The following is a 6430-nucleotide window of genomic DNA, read 5'->3' on the forward strand; positions in this document are numbered from 1 at the left end:
CAAAAAAGAAAATCTGAGTTTCTTCTGGTAATGATTTTTGCTGCTGAAGAGATCAACAAGAATCCTTATCTTTTACCCAACATGTCTTTGTATTTCGACATCATTGTTGGCCTTTGTGGAGATACATTGGGACTTCTGGATGAAGTATATTCACAACAAAACCGTAGTTTGGATTTTATTAATTATATCTGTGGATTAGATCCAATGTGTGGTGCAGACATTATAGGACCATCATGGAAATCATCCTTAAGACTAGCACTTCATACTAGGACACCAACGGTAAGAAGGCATAACACTGGAATAGTTAACAACTTTTAAATTTCATTTGCATGTGCCTACAACAAAGCTTGAAGAGCATGCATTTATGTGTGTGCTGCTACACATATACACACACATATTGTGTGTGTGTGTATATATATGTATATATGTGTATATACATAGTATATATATTATATATTGTATATATACATATATATGTAATAGAGTTAAAAATCATATCTAAGCAAACAGAGAAAACTGTTTTATAGGACATTCAGACTTGTCAGAAATAGTCTAGAATCTAATAGAAAATATATATATATATATATATATATATATATATATATATATATATATATATTTAAATTTTATTATCCTTAACAGGGGATCTGAAGGTGAGTAACATTACCTGTATGTAAGTCCAAGTGTCCTAATAATTATATTCCTCATATGGATGTTTCATCTTCTCATCTGCATCCTTTAGGTTTTCTTTGGACCATTTAATCCTAACCTAAGTGACCATGACCAGTTGCCCTTTGTCTATCAGGTAGCCATGAAGGACACCCATTTGTTTTATGGCATGATTTCCTTGATGGTTCATTTTAGATGGACTTGGATTGGACTGGTCATCTCAGACAATGACCAAGGTATTCAGTTTCTCTCAGACATGAGGGAAGAAATGCAAAGGCATGGGATCTGTTTGGCTTTTGTGAATGTGATCCCAGAAAACACGCATTTATACATGACAAAGGCTAAGGTATATGATGAACAAATTACAACATCAACAGCAAGGGTTGTTATCATTTATGGTGAAATGAACTCTACTTTAGAAATCAGCTTTAGACGATGGGGATATTTAGGTGCTCAGAGAATCTGGATCACAACCTCACAATGGGATGTTATCACAAATAAAAAAGATTTCACCCTTGATTTCTTCCATGGGACTGTCACTTTTGCACACCACAAAGGTGAGACTGCTAAGCTTAGGAATTTTATGCAAACAATAAACACTTACAAATACCCAGTAAGCATTTCTGACTCTGTACTGGGGTGGAATTATTTTAATTGTTCAATCTCTAAGAACAGCAATAAAAATGATTCCTTTTACATTCATCAACACATTGGAATGGACAACACTGCACAAATATGACATGGTCCTGAGTGATGAAGGTTATAATTTGTATAACGCAATTTATGCTGTGGCCTACACCTACCATGAACTCATTCTTCAACAAGTAGAGTCTCAGAAAATGGCAGAACCCAAGGGAGTATTCATGGACTGTCTGCAGGTAAAGTTTCTTACATTATGTTTAGATAAATCAATGTGATCTTTTAAACGGACCCTGAGAAACAATTGTACATTTGTTAGAGATTATTCTCTCAGTGGAAAGATTTCTACACTGCAAAACTCCCTAATGAATCTTTAAATGGATAAATATCTTACACAAGGATAAGATTTAAATGGAAACAATACATTTTTGAATATCAGGGAGTTTTGTGAAAACGTGTCTCAACATTTCAGCAAATAAATTCAAAATTTAAAATAGTAGCCAACAGTTTTATCTAAAAGCCTTAAGTGATGACTAGGTTAGAATATTTTTCTAAAGAATAATTTCTCAAGAATAGGTACATGAGCTGAGCAGTGGTAGCTCACACCTTTAATCCCAGCACTTGATTGGCAGAGGCAGGCGGATTTCTGAGTTAGAGTGCCAGCCTGGTCTAAAGAGTGAATTCCAGGACAACCAGGTCTACACAGAGAAACCCTGTCTCAATAAAACAAAACAAAACCTAAAAAAGAACAGGTACATGAGCTGGGATTAATAGTTATTCATTTAAATTAACCATTATTTATATAACCACAAATGACTAAGACTGCACATTTTATTAAGTTTGTGGGGTTTTTTTGTACATGCATAATGTATATATATATGAAAGACCCAGAATCATCCTTAATTTTCACAACTTGCAGACATTCAGACTTCCCCTTCATTTGCACATACATGGCTTCCATTTTTTTTACAAAATATTTTTGACAAACATGTGCACACTATACACACACAGAAACACACACACAAACACACCATGTTACTTGATATTTGGTAATAATTTTTCTAGCACATTTTATCATTGAACATTAGTATTCAGTATATTAATTTTAATTATCAATAAGGTATATTTTATTTTACTACACAAGATTACTTTAATATAGTTGTCTTTTCTGAGAGTCTATAAAAAATTAGAGGAAATTCTGAATTTGGCATTCCCTTTATTGATATGCATATGTAACTATCTAATGATGCATCTCATTTAGATGGCTTCCTTGTTGAAAACCAGGGTATTTACTAACCCTGTTGGAGAACTGGTGAACATGAACCATAGAGAAAATCAGTGTGAAGAGTATGACATTTTCTTCACTTGGAATTTTCCACAAGGCTTTGGATTAAAAGTGAAAATAGGAAGCTATTTTTCTTGTTTCCCACAGAGTCAACAACTTCACATATCTGAAGACCTGGAGTGGGCCACAGGAGGAACATCAGTGAGTATACCACAGGTTTTTTTCAGAATATCTAAATTTTAAAGTATGAGGCACTGAAGTAATAGCTCTGTAGTTAAGGCCAATTGCTACTTTTACAAAGGACCATCCTCAGTTCCAATCACCAAAATTTGATAACTCTCAACTTCATGTAAATCTGGTCATAGGGATCAAAGGCCTCTGGATTCCATGTTAGGTTGCACCCACATGCCTATTCAATGACATGACACAGGAATATAGTTACTAAACATATAATATTATATATGTACAAATATATAATTAAAATATTGTAACTTTATGTAAATCACAGAATTTTTGATTCTGTGTGAACATATTTATAGTTTAATTAAGTACAGCACATATTTATTAACAGAAATCTTTCTAAAGATTCAAGATTTTTAAAATTTATATCTTTTTATTAGTTATTTTATTTATTTACATTTTAAATATCATTAGCATTCCTGGTTTCCCCTATCCTGTGGTGGATTCCTCTATTGGGCATCAGTAGGAGGGGAGGCCCTTGTTCCTTTGAAGGCTTGGTGCTCCAGCATAGGGAAAGGACAGGGTGATGAGGCAGAAGTGGGTGGGTGGGTAGGGGAGCTCCCTCATAGAAGTAGGGGGTTGGTTGGATAGAGGGTTCAACGTTTTCTTTTAAACTTAGGAAAACTTCATTAATTGTATGACTGTCTTATATAACATATTTTGTTCATACTCATCAAACAACTTGTTCTTGATTTACCATACAACTCAGTGTTCTTATTTTTTATTTATAAATAATTATAGAGAAACTGATGCCAAATAAACATTCCTTTTTGATTAATCAGTTTTGGAAGGAAAAATTTTAAATTGCTATAAACTGAATGTTGCATAAATAATATTACATGTTATATAAATGTACTGTGACTTTCAGTGCATTTCAGGGTAATACAAATAAAAATGTCCCTGAAATATTTAAGTAATGCTGGTTATCAGGGGAATATTTATAGCCATATCTTTTAATGTCCCACATAGCAATCTATGAGTCATTATACATATGATGTATACATGAACTACACACACACACACAAACACACACACACCCACCAATATATATATATATATATATATATATATATATATATATATATATATATTGCTTCAGGTTCCCTCCTCCATGTGTAGTGTACCATGTACTGCTGGATTCAGGAAAATTCATCAGAAAGAAACAGCAGACTGCTGCTTTGAGTGTGTCCAGTGCCCAGAAAATGAGGTTTCCAATGAAACAGGTACATGCTTGCATGCAGAAAAAAAAATGTTGAATTCAAAACATTCTCATTCCAGACTAGAAATATGATATGGCCTAGATGGAAACTGAAGACCTAAAGTCCCGTGTTTAGAACTTAATCAGTTAAATCATATCAACTTCTTTTGGACTTAGGATATAATCTGAAGTATATTCTACAAACAGCACATTTCTTTCACAACTGATTTTAAATTAAGTTCAGATGCTCAGGGTAACAGTTATTGTTTATTTTTATTTTTTTTTCCCATGAAACACACGGGAAGAAACAGAGATGGCGGGATTCGAACTCGGGAAGAAAGGCACAGCTGCCCTCTGGAGGCAGCCACCTAAGCCGCTGTGCCACCGCTGGCTTGCTAACAGTTATTGTTTAATGAAATATATTTTAAGAGGTTAGATGGCTTAAAGGTTTAAGCATTTCTTGTCAAAGAATTAAAACAAGAGTGAAGATTTCAAGAATGCAGCAAGAGAGGGGATAGCACTTATCATCAATCCCAGCCTAGCTAAGGAAAGAGGGATGAATGTAAATATCCATAATCTTCATGCCTTATTAAATGTGTAGTTGGGAAGGAAGAGATCTTACCACAATGACAGGGACATGCATTTGTCAGTGAGGCATACAGTTTCTAGAATGAAAATATTACTTTTTGCAAACAGTATTTGCATGAGGAATTGTGTGCTCTGGTGCCTATGGGTAGGTATAGACAAAGGGAACAACTCTCAAAGCAAAGTACATAATGTGTTTCATGAACTGGCATCAATACCTATGTATGCACCCTACTCTTGTTTGTGAGTTGTGAATTTATGGTTTGAGGAATGACATAATCTGAGACGATGCATATTATTCATCATCATATTTTTCCTTGTTTTGTTTCACAATGTTTTTTATGTTCCATTTCCTATGATGGTGTTTTGTTCCATCACCAAGCATATGTTAATAGAGAGCAATCATAAGTCAGTGGTCCCTATGGCAATAAGGAATGAAATAGATGCTCAAAACTAAACTATGTTTTGATATATCCTATTAATAATACAAATACTTAATTATTGCCTACATAATTATGATATCTTATAATGGTTTATTGTTCACTAGCAGATATGGAACAGTGTATAATGTGTCCAGATGATAAGTATGCCAACTTAGAGCAAACTCACTGCCTCCAAAGAGCTGTGTCCTTTCTGGCTTATGAAGATCCAGTGGGGATGGCTCTAGCCTGCATGACCCTGTGCTTCACGGCCATCACAATTCTAGTACTCATCATTTTTGTGAAGCACAAGGATACTCCTATTGTGAAGGCTAATAAACGCATTCTCAGCTACATCCTGCTCATCTCCCTCATCTTCTGTTTTCTTTGTTCATTGCTCTTCATTGGACATCCCAACCAGGCCACCTGCATTCTACAGCAAATCACATTTGGAGTGTTTTTCACAGTGGCTATTTCTACTGTGTTGGCCAAAACAATAACTGTGGTCCTGGCTTTCAAGCTCACTACCCCTGGGAGAAGGATGAGAGTGATTATAACAGCAGCACCTAAGTTGGTCATCCCCATGTGTACCCTAATCCAACTTGTTCTCTGTGGAACCTGGTTGGTAACATCTCCTCCCTTTATTGACAGAGATATACAATCTGAACATGGGAAGACTGTTATTATTTGCAACAAAGGCTCTGTCATTGCCTTCCACTTTGTTCTGGGATACTTGGGTTTCTTGGCTCTGGGAACCTTCATTGTGTCTTTCTTGGCTAGGAACCTTCCTGACAGATTCAATGAAGCCAAGTTCCTAACTTTCAGCATGCTGGTGTTCTGCAGTGTGTGGATCATCTTCCTCCCTGTCTACCACAGCACCCTGGGAAAGGTCATGTTAGTTGTGGAGGTCTTCTCCATCTTGGCTTCAAGTGCTGGGTTGCTAGGGTGTATTTTCATCCCAAAGTGTTATGTTATTTTATTGAGACAAGATTTAAATTCCCTTCAGAAGTACAAAGATAAGTTTCATCATTGAAACTTCATTAGTTTTAAACTGTTAGATGGAACTCAACATATCTTCCTGTTTTGTCTTAACAAAAGTACTACTAAGTCATACAAAAATTTTAAATAATATGCTATCACAGCAGGATAGCACTGCCTATTGAAATACCCATGACTAAGGCTTGGTAGAAAATGGTTTCATTCATGAGTACACAAACCTCAATTTTGAGTATAGGTAATCTCAGTTGAGGCATAGCTGCCATCATTTTGATATGTACATGTATAAGCAATGCTCTTATTTAAAGATTAATATAAAGAGACCCAATTGTTTGTGAACAGTGCCACCTCCAGACATGTTGTTCTGGGAATTATAAGAAAGAGGATTTGAGATAACAT

The 6430-nt window shown here is 35.1% G+C and overlaps 1 pseudogene; it reads left to right on the forward strand.

Moving 5' to 3' along the window:
* Nucleotides 1–6068, forward strand: part of LOC143437344 (vomeronasal type-2 receptor 116-like) — a 13721-nt pseudogene extending 7653 nt beyond the window's left edge.
* The last annotated feature ends 362 nt before the right edge of the window (nucleotides 6069–6430 follow it).

Source organism: Arvicanthis niloticus, chromosome Y, assembly GCF_011762505.2.
Source record: "Arvicanthis niloticus isolate mArvNil1 chromosome Y, mArvNil1.pat.X, whole genome shotgun sequence".
NCBI classification, from domain to species: Eukaryota; Metazoa; Chordata; class Mammalia; order Rodentia; family Muridae; genus Arvicanthis; species Arvicanthis niloticus.